This window comes from Macrobrachium nipponense, chromosome 4, assembly GCF_015104395.2.
Source record: "Macrobrachium nipponense isolate FS-2020 chromosome 4, ASM1510439v2, whole genome shotgun sequence".
NCBI lineage: Eukaryota > Metazoa > Arthropoda > Malacostraca > Decapoda > Palaemonidae > Macrobrachium > Macrobrachium nipponense.
Genome location: NC_061100.1, coordinates 146285600 through 146300267, shown reverse-complemented (window position 1 = coordinate 146300267; position 14668 = coordinate 146285600). Strand labels below are relative to the sequence as shown.

The 14668-nt window shown below is 45.3% G+C and overlaps 1 long non-coding RNA gene across 2 annotated transcripts in view; it reads right to left on the bottom strand.

The window, feature by feature from the left end:
* Positions 1-256: 256 nt before the first annotated feature.
* The window catches only part of LOC135211751 (uncharacterized), a 44283-nt gene continuing 29871 nt past the window's right edge, over positions 257-14668 (bottom strand). For both annotated transcript variants that reach the window (XR_010313746.1, XR_010313747.1), the window contains exons 2-3: positions 747-980; positions 257-442 (exon numbers count right to left, since the gene is read on the bottom strand). This is a non-coding gene — a long non-coding RNA (uncharacterized LOC135211751). The remainder of the gene's footprint in view (positions 443-746; positions 981-14668) is intronic.

Here is a 14668-nt window from a genome sequence, read left to right as displayed (position 1 = left end):
ATATATATATATATATATATGTATCATATATATGTATATATATATATATATATATATATATATATATATATATATATATTATTCAAAATTCCACCTCGTCTCCTCCCAGAAAATACATTTACATTGAAAATTTAGGCCTTGACTCGAGGACGAGGGGTTTGAACAAGAAATATAAAAGGTTGAAAACTAAACTTCTCCGGCATAAGGCCGGGTTTACTGAAGAGGGAGGAATTTACATAAAAGCTGGACTCTAGTTTTAAAAGCACTGTATTTACATAAATTTACAGAGGTCCAGGAAACACAAGGGTAGGTGAAGTTCTCTCAGTCCACCCGAACACGTGGGGGAGCAGCATGGTCACGTGTTTATGAAAATTGCGCAACGGAGCAAAATTGCAAGCTTGAAGGACTTCCAAGTTCTACCACAGCCAGGCACAGCGTTTGTCTGCAAGTAGAGGGGCATAGGCATGAGGCAGGGCACACGTGGGCAAACTTTACTCACTGTTTTCTCTCAATCAAAAGGCCACTCAGGGGGAAATGAAATGACTGGGAAATTTACACAGCAGAAACTATTTCGGGGCTTTAATTCACTAGGGGAATGTTACTGGTATCACAGGGGAGTCATTACAGAATTGACCCCAGATGGCAAAGGGGAATGAAACACTGCACAAGTCGCCTTGGAAAATGAAATGAAATACAGACAAAGATAATACAATTCCCTGGTTGAAATGGAATTTCCCTTACAGTACCTTTAGTGAGGATGCAAGATGTCTTCTTCTCTAAGTCTGGACACTATGGACTTTAAAAATATACTTGGGCTTCCCAAAGCATGGGAAACTCAGGCCCAGGAAGGTGGGGGGAGCACAGTGGCGTCTGGTAAGGGCCCAGTGGTCTAACCTAGCCTAGGTATTGTCGTCTTCTGAGAGCTCTCCTGGATTCAAGGCCTTTTCAAGCTTTCTCCTGGATAGCACCTCCCACTATGCCTGCAGGGGATATTCCAAGCGCCAATGGGAGAAGAGGATAGCTTTTCAAAAGAAAAAGGAGAATGGATTCCTCCAAAGACGAAGGGGCAACTCATATAGATAAATTAAACTTGGGTCAAAGATTATTTCTTTCCTTGGTTCTAGCTAAAATCTTGAACACCTCCCCATTCTAGAGGACATTTCAGGGTTGGAATGAACAAGACAAGCTAGAAACAAGGACCAATTGCAATATAGATTACTGAGCCTTCCATTCTCCCTTGAGTGGACTTATAATATAAGCAATATTCGAAATCTGCCAATTATAATATTCATGAAGTCTTACTCGACAGGCAGAGAATTAAGTAAAATGAAGTGTGACTTGACTAAAGATTAACTTTCTATATTCAAATACACTTAAAATATGATGCCACACTGAGAATAATAATGAACAACAATAAGTGGTTATATATTTAATTAGACCAACAAGTAAGTTACATCTTACATAATACTACTAACTCAGTTGTTCAGTGTAACACATCTTATCTGTCTACCCTGATGGATCGATATGACACGTTCAGGTGTGTTAATGGCCCTACGGTTTCATGAAGTTACTTTGTCTCGTAACAAGATGACATCTAACCCTATTAATTATATCAGCACTAACATCAGTGCAATAACAAGGGGAGAATTAATGGAGTAATTCTTCATAGGTATTAAATAAGATAACACACACAGACAAGAAAACGAAATGTAAACTTGATCAAAACAATGTCAATCTCACAAAATATAAAGACTAGGGAATAACACTAAATCAGAACAGCTAACCAACTAATGTATAAACGAGCCAGGCTTCGAAATTATCTCTAAGCTGTAGCAACGTTTGCTGGCTAAAATTTTCCCAAGTTAATTAGAATTCGAAGTGCCTAGAATAGGGCACTGTGCCAGTTGTGGCACTTTTTCAACAGTAGTTTGTAAAGAAGTACTAATTTATACAAGGCCAGGGTAGCTGGCAGTTTGGCTCTGCCTAAGCAGAGCATACAATATACAACAAATGCCACAAGGCAGTAAATATGAAGAAAGGAAACCAAGGAAGATAAGATACAGACAATATAAAAGGAAAAGAAGAATGTTACGAAAGGGTCAGAAAGAAGTAGAAGTAGCAGAGTCTGGCACTCTCTTCTGGATGGAGAAGATCAGAATTCTCTATAAGAGGGTGGCACTGTGCCAGGCACTAGTACAGAGAGGCTATTGGCTCTCATAAGGTTTCGGAAAACCTTGACACCCTTTTCCCTTCTTCCTTCGACCTCTCGGAGGTCGGTTTGACGATACCATGGGGGCCCTTGGAGGATCCAAGCCCTTTGAAGATTCCGAAGGGGCATCTACTCCAGCTGCTGTGACAACTGGAGCCTTGGCACTCGTCCCCGTGCCTAATGCTGTGTGGCTCGGTTCCCTGAGTTCTTCGGCCAAATAGGATTTGGCAGTCATTACTCAGGGACCGGTACGCTGCTGACGGAGGGGGATTGGATGAGGTAATGGTATTCGGGATGGGCTTACCCGTGGGGAGGACCGTCTCTGGGGCGGCCGGCGAGGCCGCACCATTGGTGGAGTGTCCACTATGGTTATGGGTGTCCTGGGGGATTCCTATTGGAATTGTCTCTTCCTTGACTGCTGGCATGGGTAGTTGGGCCAAGCCAGAGGAGGGAGAGCAACCGGGGCTTAGAGCTCCAGGAGGAAGACTCGAGTCTGGGCTTGGCACTGGCACTAAGGCCGTTCCTGACTCAGTGGAAGGGACCGAACGGGGCTCAACATCCATGAGAGATGGAGCCTGGCACTGCCTGGCACCTTCAAGTGGCATTGGCGGTGCAAAGGTCGTCCTTGGAGGCCAGTGGAACGGGTCTGGAGCTATGTGAGGGCGGTGGCCCTAACACGGTATAAAGTTAAGAGCAGACTTAAAAATCTTGCCCTAGAAGGACATCATAACCTCCTGGTATATAGTTTGCTACTGCCATGGTACATATATTTAAACGGTGAGGTCATGTGACTCTCAACCGGACATTAGGAAGGAACATCTTGACATGGTTGAGGCTCTCTATCGTCACGAACTGATGCCTATCAACCTTAGCTTCGTAAGGAATTTTATCCTCTCGGATGACAGAGACTTGTGCACCAGTGTCATCAAAAGATCGGACCTGGTGGGCAGGATAGCGACCTCTTGGAGGTGCGACAAATATGGGGCCCTGAGCAGGGGGGCCTAGAGTGGATGGATTCGTCACAGCCATAGCAATGGCTGAAACAGGAGCTTTCTTGGGGCATCCCGCCCAGGCAGCAGTGTGCCCATGCACTCTACAGGTGTCACAGAAACTCTTGCTAAAATCAGTCCTGGGCCTGTTGTTTCTGTTCCAATGGCCATTGTTTTTGTTATTTTGATTGGGTAGTCCATTTGGAGGAGTGGCAGCAGCTTGCTGAGGAGGATCTACCTTTGAGAGGCACTGCTCGGTAGTGTGACCTTGTTTGTTGCAATGCCCACACACAGGTTTCCGAGTAAGGTTATTGGGGCGCTGGGTAGGCTGAAAGGTGGCAGCAGGAGTGAGGGGGAGAGCAGGACTTATTTTCTTCTTTAAAGAACTCTGCAATGGATGGTGGGTATTATAGGCATCTGCCCATTTACAGCATTCCATGAGTCTTAGGGGCCTTGTCCACCAAGTGGGTGGCAAGATCAGGGGGGGCGTAGGCAAGAAAGTCATCTAACTGGAAGAGCTCTAAGACCTCCTCAACAGATGTTGTGTTGGAGGCCTTCGTCCACCAACGGAGTGCCGGTGTCTTCTTGGCCGCCCACTCTGTCCACGTCTGGTTAGCCTCCTTGGGCATAGTCCTCCATTTTTGCCTCCACCGGTCTGGGGTCAATTCGTAAGCCCCTAGGATTGCCTCTCGGACAAGGGCGAGATCGTGTCGCTCATTCAGGGGAAGGGCCTCGAATGCAGTCCGCCGTTTGCCAGCAAGATGCTTGCCAAGGAGGAGGGCCACTTTTGAGGGGTTGGATTGAAGTTCCTGAACACCTGCTCAACATGATCGAGCCAGGTGTTGGGTTCGTTATCGTCCCAAGCCCTAATAAGGCCATCCATGCTGTGGAGGTGAGAGGGCGCAGGAGGTGTGGGACTTGGGGATGCCAGGGTGGCACTCTAGACTGCCATAGCCAGTTCATGTGCCCTTTCTTTCTCCCTTTCAGCAGCTTGAAATTCTCTTTCAGCCGCTTCTCTTCTTTCTTGCGCTTCTCGTTCAGCAGCTTGCGCTTCTCTTTCAGCTGCTTCTCTTCTTTCTTGTGCTTCTCTTTCAGCCGCTTCTCTTCTGTCTTGTGCTTCTCTTTCAGCTGTTTCTCTTCTTTCTTGTGCTTCCCTCTCCTTCTCCCATTCGGTTGCTCTCTCTTGGGCTGCTTCCTTCAGCTTATCATTCACCCAATTGTTCAGCTTTGTGCTCTCCAGCCCCAGGGCTTGTCCGGCTTCTGTGAAGGCCTTAGCCTCCTCCAGTGCTGCTTTACTGGCCATCTCCTCAGCCGTAAAACACTAGTAGACTAGCCTGAGAAAAATAGGGTGGAAAGTGGTTGCAAAATCAGCAAATGTCGCCAGAGGTATGTGGAAATGCTCGACGCAGATTTGGCAAGATGATTGTAAAAACCTGCAAACACAGTTACTGCTGGTGCATAGCATGGTGGAAAACTCATGCCGTAGAATCTCTGTAACTTACAGTTTGGCAGAGAACTTGACGCCGGTAATGGATTTGGTAATAAATTTCATAAAATAGAACGAAAGAATCTGGTCACGCAATTCGCGGAATCCTCAGGTGAAAAGGTAGCAAATGGAAGTTGGGTGGAAAGTAGTTGCAAAATCAGCAAAAGTCGCCAGAGGTATGCGGAAATGCTCTAACGCAGACTTGGCAAGATGACCGTAAATCCCTGCAAACACAGTTACTACTGGTGCATAGCACGGCGGAAAACTCAACGCCGTAGAATCTCTGTAATTTACAGTTTGGCGGAGAACTCGACGCCGGTAATGGATTTGGTGATAAGTTTTGTAAAATAGAACGAAAAACCCTGGTTACGAAATTCACGGAATCCTCGCGTGAAAAGATAGCAAAAGGATTTCGTAGAGGCGGAAACTCGACGCCAATACGAATTTCTAAGGTAAAAGGAAAAAATAAAAATCTGGTCACGAAATTCACGGAAACTCAACATGACACATGACAAAGATGTCGTAAATGCAGAACATCAACGCAATTATGGTTTTGTAATAAAAAAAGAAAGAAAAAAAAATCTGGTCACAAATTCATGGAACCTCACGTGAAAGCGTGGGAAATAAAGAACGTAAATGCGGAACCTCAACGCAATTACGGGTTTGTAAAAAGAAAATTCTGGTCACGAAATTCACGGGATCCTGACGCAAAAACATGGCTAATACAGTTGATAATAAAAAAATGGATATGGGATCTCCCTTTTGTTTGTTTTTTAATAGATATCGTCTCGAGGATGGAGACGGGAATTAATAAAATATATTCTTTTCTTTGCTACAAACGCAAATCCCTTGAACCTAGCTTTGCTCACAAGACCCAGGATAACCTCTCTGACGCTATAAAACACACTGCCTTTTTTTCCCACCCCAGTTCTTTTCTTGCTCTTGCGAACCTAAAACCCTCCTGTCTGCGACCTTAAAACCCCGGAGAATTTAGCAGCATGCGGCCTGTCTAGACTGCTCTGGACTGAGTTTATGAATCACAATTGTTTTCAAGGCCGTGCTGGTACATGACTTTGTTCGAGATGCAAAAGTATTTGCCTTTCTTTGATTACTTTCTGCACAGAGAATAACGAAAAGAAAACGTTTACCTTTAATTTTGCTTATCCTAACGTTAAGAATGTTTTATGCTAACACTTTGTTTTTCCTTTTCTGACTTATTGACTCATCTTATCCTATGTTAATGGATGGAGTGGGATCGCGGATATGTTTCGGGCCATGGGACCAGAGGATTATAAGATCCTATCGCGTTTAGACATGCAAGATTCGCCAGAGAGAGAGAGAGAGAGAGAGAGAGAGAGAGAGAGAGAGAGAGAGAGAGAGAGCTAGCTAGTGCGCGTTGTTTCACATAAAAAAAAAATAACACACGAAAATACCTTTACAACGTGGGATTCGAGATTAACTAGCAATTCACGATATCTTCGTTTTGAAACTTACTCCCTAACCTCTGTTCTTCATGCAGTGGCACATAACATTAACATTTCTCTCTCAATCTGGGGTTTATCATCCTACACGTGGTCTCTTTTCTATCACTACAAATGTAGTCAGATTTTATATATCCCTAACTAGAATAACTAGTTCTACACAAATACTAGAAAATAGAATACAATTTACCTTATTCCTCGTTGTGGAGAATTTGGAAATCTTGCTTTCGCTTGCTCATAAAAATATTAAGGAATTCAGATTCGTTTCTTTAGTGATTTTTGCCTAACAATCTATACAACGAAATCCTGGTTTAAGTCGCCATTATTCAAAATTCCACCTCGTCTCCTCCCAGAAAATACATTTACATTGAAAATTTAGGCCTTGACTCGAGGATGAGGGTTTTGAACAAGAAAAAAAAAAAGGTTGAAAACTAAACTTCTCCGGCATAAGGCCGGGTTTACTGAAGAGGGAGGAATTTACATAAAAGTTGGACTCTAGTTTTAAAAGCACTGTATTTACATAAATTTACAGAGGTCCAGGAAACACAAGGGTAGGTGAAGTTCTCTCAGTCCACCCGAACACGTGGGGGAGCAGCCCGGTCACGTGTTTACGAAAATTGCGCAATGGAGCAAAATTGCAAGCTTGAAGGACTTCCAAGTTCTACCACAGCCAGGCACAGCGTTTGTCTGCAAGTAGAGGGGCATAGGCATGAGGCAGGGCACACGTGGGGAAACTTTACTCACTGTTTTCTCTCAATCAAAAGGCTACTCAGGGAGAAATGAAATGACTGGGAAATTTACACAGTAGAAACTATTTTGTGGCTTTAATTCACTAGGGGAATGTTACTGGTATCACAGGGGAGTAATGACAGAATTGAGCCCAGATGGCAAAGGGGAATAAAACACTGCACAAGTCGCCTTGGAAAATGAAATGAAATACAGACAAAGATAAAACAATTCCTGGTTGAAATAGAATTTCCCTTACAGTACTACCTTTAGTGAGGATGCAGGATGTCTTCTTCTATAAGTCTGGACACTATGGACTTTAAAGATATACTTGGGCTTCCCAAAGCATGGGAAACTCAGGCCCAGGAGGGGGGGGGGGGGGGGGGGGGGGGGGGGGGCAGCGGCGTTTTGTAAGGGGCGTTTGGTAAGGGGCCAGTGGTCTGACCTAGCCTAGGTATCGTCGTCTTCTGAGGGCTCTCTCCTGGATTCAAAGCCTTTTCAAGCTTTCTCCTGGATAGCACCTCCCACTATGCCTGCAGGGGATATTCCATGCACCAATGGGAGAAGAGGATAGCTTTTCAAAAGAAAAAGGAGAATGGATTCCTCCAAAGTCGAAGGGGTAACTCGTATAGATACATTAAACTTGGGAAAGATTATTTCTTTCCTTGGTTCTAGTTAAAATCTTGAACAATATATATATATGTATATATATATATATATATATATATATATATATATATATATATCTATATTGCTACGATTATTGACCGCCTCACCTTCCCAGCAGTATTTAATTAATTGGAGTTATGAATGAGGAGCCAGGTTTTCTCCTAAAGCAACTGATTTTGGGAGAGAGCACGTGGTAGGAAGGCTAGAAAGGAATTTCCGGTTTGACGGAAGCTTAGGGTAAGATAGGCAAGTCACGAGAGGATCTAGGCCTCGAGATGGATTTTAGGGACCTCTACAATAAGACCTATTTTCCTTCCCAATTTGCTGGCTGGTTGTTTACCACTTTCAGGCAGTGCCCGAGGCAGTGTATGGAAGCCCCAAGTAATTAAGTGAGAACCAGCATCTTTCTCAGTCAAAAGCGACTCCTAAAGCGAGGCATACGTGCCTCTAGCCTCCTCCTCTCACGGGACGTTAGCCCTCTGTCCAAACGCTGGTGGGACTATCTTCAGAGCACGACACATGCCCAAGCCTCAAGTAATTAAGGTACGTCTAGAAAGTGTAAACTCCAAACCAGCACCTTTTACTACCATAGGACTCTTGCTAATTTCATTTTCAAGTCTCACTTTTATCCCTCCTACATCAAAAGCCCATTGTCCTCATGGGGCCACGTGTTTCCCCTTGTGACTTGTTAAAGACTAAATCTTCAGTGCATACCTCAGTGAAACATTAGTTCCTTTGCCCCAGTGTTAGAGAACTGAATAATTGTAACTTGTGCAAGAAGTCCTTTTTCTTTTTATCTTGTCTAATCTGGAATCTTTTCCAGATTCCCTGAGTCACGTGTCCAAGTCTCTTCGCTTGCAAGTGTTGCATTACCGCAAGATTTCGAAACCAGCTTTTACGTGAATTTCACTTTGAGCCAACTATCATCCCTGAGAGATATTATTAGTCCACGGGTGGACCAGTTTTATTACTTTTCCAGGCTGTTAAGCAGCCTCTTGTAAATAAATAGATGTAAAGTAATTAGCTGAGTTTCTGGCGACCTTTTCCTCTAGAGTAAATGTTCACTTTAAATCCTTTTTACGGTAAGTTCAAGTAATTTACTCTTTTTCCCTCAACTATTCCTGTTTACGTATTGGAACCTCTTTCAAGGCCAGGCTTCATACGTAACAATGGCGACCTTGCCAGGATCCTGGCTTGTAAATCGCGTTATCCCTTGTAAAACAAAAAATGTAAATGTTTTTACAAAGCGCAAATCAAAGCACACTTGCAGCGGAAGACACACACTGACTCACGGTAAGGTATACCATTCATATAATATGATTATTCTATAACCAATGTTAGCTTAAGGTACGTTTAAGTATTTTTATTACAAAGTGTTTTAAATAAGTGTTAAGTGAGAAATATTATTATATTGTAAATTGCACTGTTCTCGTCTGATGAGACACGAGCACGTGTTAGATAGATGCCAGAAAGTACTAGATCAAACTAGGAAGTGCTTTGCCAGGGTTTATTGTTGTAGCTAGTTAGGAGTGTTCTACTAATAGCTACGGCAAAAGAAGTGTACAATTCTTTTCTCTGTGATATGCTAGGGGAATTCATTTGAACTTAGTTTTCATTCCAAGTGTTGGTAACGCTAGCCCTCAGCTTAAGCTGAGCGTATCCGCTCTCTCAAGCAGCCTTGTAAGCTTCGCTCATGCGCTTTCCCAGCCAACCTTCGTTTCACTCAAAGCGGCAGCCATGTTTTATCCCTTTAATCATTATCTCAACGATTTAAGCAAAGTAACGTAAGTCTTGAAGTTTTAACGTAAATAATATTAATCTTGGTACTAGTATCTATCGTTCTGCCAGAGAAATTAACGTAATTCGCCTTGAATAAGAAATTAGAATTTCATGTGTGTAAATCGCCTTCGCATTTACAGAAAATCAGCTGATTCGCCATCGCTGATAGCACACCGCTCTGCTAGCCCGCTCACACATTTCACCTAGCATCGCTCACTCGGTCACTGAGCGAAAGTTTCCTTTCACTTCGGACTTAAAGTAACCTCTTTTACAAATGTTTGCTAACATCGTTTAAAATCCTTACCGTCATTTCACTTGTCACAAGGATCTAGTAATCTTACGTAAAGTTAACGTAAATCTTCAAGTAGAGTAAATTACAAGAATTGTTAACGCAAAACGCATCGTTGTAAATTCCATATGAAAACGCAAATCATTTCATAAGCGCAAGCCGCTACCAGTAACGTAAACATCGTTCATCGCTAGCGCGTTATCATTTTCATAAAACGTGTTCCAAAGCAATTCTTTCATTAAACGTTAACGTAAGTAAATCATTTAACGCAAGTTGTTTCGTATTAAAACTAAAAGTATTAGTTCAATTCAATACAAGGGAGTTTGTCATATATCATTTTTCACCCTCTCAGAGAGAGAGAGAGAGAGAGAGAGAGAGAGAGAGAACCAGAACCTATTATTCACGAAGCCAAGAGTACTACATCTATTACCATTACGCATGCAGAATTAACATTATTTTAGTCTCTTGTGTATCATTTACACTGAGCGTGATACGTACGCGCCTGTGTCCATTGCAGTTTTGCAAGCATTTATTTCATTTACTGAGTACTTCAGCAAAGGACTGAGCATTTTCAAATTACCATTACCTGTCGTTGCCCGAGTGGTCTTTTCCATTTTTATCACAAAAGACTTGCATATACCGCAAGCACAAACCGCACAGTGTGCCACCGCAACCTTCACTACTTCCATCAATGAAGTCGTTACCAGTCTAGGACTGGCCACCACCAGTGCACGTCAGGTCTTACCATTTTACAGTGCCACTAATTCGTGACACTGTCCATCGATTGGCTGCTGAAGTACTCCCACCTTTTACTTTCTCTCCTCCACTATTATGCTGCCACGAACCGAGTGCCATTTCTCTTCAGTATATTTGAGTATACTGCATTTAGTGTCGTCCGACGGGACACACCAGCACACTACCAGTGCCCAAGGAACGCCTGCATAAGTGCCATTGCACCTTTACAGGCCGTACAGGTAGCCCTTTACCTGCGTGTCCGTCCTTATGGAATGCCCAATTAATTAGTGTGTCCGTGTACAAGGGTCAGTGATCCTTCGGAACACTCAACAAGGGAACGCCTCCCGAAAGTGCCGCAATATCAGCCCTAAGTGCTGTCAAAAAGGAACGCCTCCTGAAGTGCCGTGCACCTGTACAGACGTACAGTTAGCCCTATATCTGCGTGTCCGTCCTACGGAACGCCCATTCATTAGAGTATCCACCATTTCGGATCACTCAACCAAGGAACGCCTCCATAAGTGCCGTGCACCTGTATTGGACCTACAGGTAGCCCATTCCAGCGTCTCCCAAGTGAGGAACGCCCTTAAGTGTGACGTATGCCGCACACTCTATTTGATTTCCCGCCTCATCAGAAGGTGCTATTCCAGAAGTGCCACCAACTTACGGGACACTTCCCAAGTGCCACAGAGCACCCAGTCTTTTAAGACTTTTACACTACCACGTCGCAGAACCCATTTCCAAGTGAGTGCCACATTACACAGTAGGCACTCCTATTCCATCCAGAGCTGTTCCTGGCCATTATTATCATTTTCAACTTTGTCAGAGCCTCTACTGCAGCCTAAGGGAAATGTCTTCCCCTGCTTCCCGCGACTTCTTTGCCATAGAGCTAGAGAAGCTCCGAACCCTCATAACTCTGGGCAAGGAGGCCGGTTACACTGGGCCAGCACTTGACCAGTGGATAACGGTGCAGCAGGCTGCCGCGCGCCTGCAAGAAAAGGAAGAAAGGGAAAACCAGAGAAAAGCCAGAGAAGCAGAAAGGAAGGCAAGTGAAGAAGAGAGGAAGCATAAGCTAGCTCTCAGAGATGACAAAATCTCTCTGCAAGCTTCCAAGCCCCAGACCATGAGCTGGACTCCCGGTAAGAGGTGGTTGCGGAGGTTCTGCACCACTTGCTGTGTGCGTGGGCATGCTGTGGATTCAGCCCAGTGCCCAAGTCGATCCCTACCTTGGGATGAGAGCTTCCAGGGTGAACTTCTCCAAGGCTACCATATAGCCATCCCTGACGAACAGTCGCCATTGGCCTATCAGTGGGTACAAGTCATGGCCGACACCGAAGCCCAGGTCTCCGTCATTGCAAGAAAGGCATTGCCTAGGGGTGCCAAAATCCAGACGGACGAAGAAATTCAGTTTGAATGGATTGACGGTCACCTCTATTCTGTTCCTTCGGTCCTTCTGAAGGTGGAAATGCCCTTATTGGACCAGGAGACCAGGGAAACCACATTGTGCCGCCTGGGCATAGTTGACCAATTTCATGATGTTTATCAGGTGATATTGGGCCGAGAATTACTAAAGCCGTATCTCCCCTGGACTCAGCTCCAACTACCAGATGCAACGGATCCCTGCAGCATGCCTCATAATCAAACCTCAATTTTAGGTTCAGAGGCTAGTGCCTCCGATGTCCCCGACATCCTTTCTATTTGTGAACCTGGCCCTGACCCAGTGTCAGAGCCCGAAGTTTCTTCTGCCTCATCTCAGCTTCTTACCATTTTACCGCCTACCTCCTCCCTTTTGGAAGAGGTAAGCCCACCTGTTAACCTGGAACTTGTTTTCGAGGGTGATTCCACGGAGGATTCCTTAACCTCCCCACGTCAAATCACTGCCAGAGAGGATTCTTCACCTGTGCCAGAGCACACTGCCAGCCTTGATGACTCCACAGATTCGCAACCTGTGGGGCCATCTCGGCCTTATCATCCAGTGCCCCGGAAGAGGTTCTGGAACAAGTTCTGCCGAGACTGTGGCCGCAAGGGTCACATGTCTGCCAACTACGGAGGGTGCGCTAATCACAATATTCCTGCCATCGCAATGGCCGTCACCAATCCTTCTTTGCTAGGAGCCCCGGCTAAGGGCCCTATAACCATCGCACCCCTCCAAAGTCATTATCCGCCAAGCCACGTCAGAGCCTACGATGACTCTGGCGCTCAAATCTCCCTGATACGGGAAGACCGAATCCCCCGAGGGGCTACCTTCGATAGACGTCAACTGATCACGATTGAAGGCATCAATCATATTAAGATGATCCTTCCAACCGTCCAATTGAGGGTCACCAGACCTCACTTCTCCAAAGTATGTACTCTTGCAGTTGCAAGCTACATTCCAGGAGGTTATGACCTCCTCCTAGGGCAAGACATGACGTCTCCCTCACAGTTCAAAAAGCCTAGGGGTCCTAACCCCACGACAAATAACTCCAAAACAAGGAGTCATCGGAATTCTACGTCCTCCAGGAAGTACGTCCACCAACAGTCTCCCCCATTACCAAGGAGGGAGATTGATCTTTCACAGTTCTGTTGCAAAACCTGCAACATACTAGGGCAATCCACGAATTGGCCTAGGTGCCCTAGCAGACTACCAGCAGTGGACACTGACGATATTCCACAAGGCTTAGCCTTCAACAAGAGACAGGAGCCTGTCTCTAATTTCCAAGGGCACGCTGAGAGCTTTTGCACCTCCGGTACCCGCCACAGGTCCAGTCGACCTCAACACTCTGCCAGTGCCACTTGGCAGCACTGAGCAGTGCCAAGCTCTGTCCAGCCTGGACGTAGAGCCACCACAGAACTTCACCTCTGCGCCTGGCCCCGAGCTAGCGCCGGCTCCTAACCTTATCAAGGATCCTCCTACAGGAGATCCTCCAACAGGCATGGAGCTTACCGCAGCCCATGGCCAATCTCCAGCCCATCATTCTTCTTCACCCTTACCTCTGTCACCCGAGGATGAGCCTCCGGCAGACCTTACCATCGTACCTCCTCTGGAAAACCAGGAACTGCCCGACCAGGAGTCAGCCTGGAGTTTTCCCCTTACGACGGTTGTCGCAGCAGCCAGAGTGAGGGCCTCCCCTGCAGTAGGTTCCACCTCTACGACGGTTGCTGCAGATACTGAAGTAGGGTGTTCTCCTGAAATCCCTCAGGCTACCACTGCCTCTGCTCCTGATGGCATTTCTGGCCTTACCCCAGAGCCAGTGCCTCAGTCTACTCCTAGGACTGGTATTGCCAGGTCCTGGACGAATAAGAAGAAGAAGAAGGGACGTCATTAACAAACTAACCAAAGAGCCACATGCTCTCCTTGACCCCTGTGCTGAGGTACAGTGTCACATTCATTTGCAGAGTGATCCTGGCACCTACCCAGAGAAGGTAGCCAGCCTGATCTCTGCCAGTAAAACTAACCCTCTAACCCCTAGAATTGGTAATACTAACCCTCATTTAAATATAATTACCTCATTACATTTCCATCCTGGTCCACTAACCACTCATCATCCTCACGCATCATTACCTCACATCATGTATTTTAACAATTCCGGTGACACATCACTGCTGTGCGTACCACACTCTGGAATGATTGCGTCTCCAATTAACTGTATTGAGTAGGTTAGGCTAATGATTTAGTACCAGGGCATTAGGGTAGTAGCAAAAAGAATTTTCAAGTAACCTTACCTAGGGGTGGAGTAGATTGTCGTCACATGCGACCCGTAGTTATCACTTAGGCTAGACTACATTAACCCAATAAGTTAGTACACTTAGAATCTCACCTATAAGTTAGGTAGGTCACTGTAGTTAGCTGTATCGCTGCTCAGAAAACTTTAGTTAGAGTAGGAGAACTGGGTAGTCGAGACGATCAACTTATTTAAGCCAAGGCCTTCACGCCCGAAAGGGAGTGAATGCCTTCTTAACGGGGGGAGCTGCTATGTTTATTGACCGCCTCGCCTTCCCAGCAGTATTTAATTAATTGGAGTTATGAATGAGGAGCCAGGTTTTCTCCTAAAGCAACTGATTTTGGGAGAGAGCACGTGGTAGGAAGGCTAGAAAGGAATTTCCGGTCTGACGGAAGCTTAGGGTAAGATAGGCAAGTCACGAGAGGATCTAGGCCGCGAGATGGATTTTAGGGACCTCTACAATAAGACCTATTTTCCTTCCCAATTTGCTGGGTGGTTGTTTACCACTTTCAGGCAGTGCCCGAGGCGGTGTATGGAAGCCCCAAGTAATTAAGTGAGAACCAGCATCTTTCTCAGTCAAAAGTGACTCCTAAAGCGAGGCAGA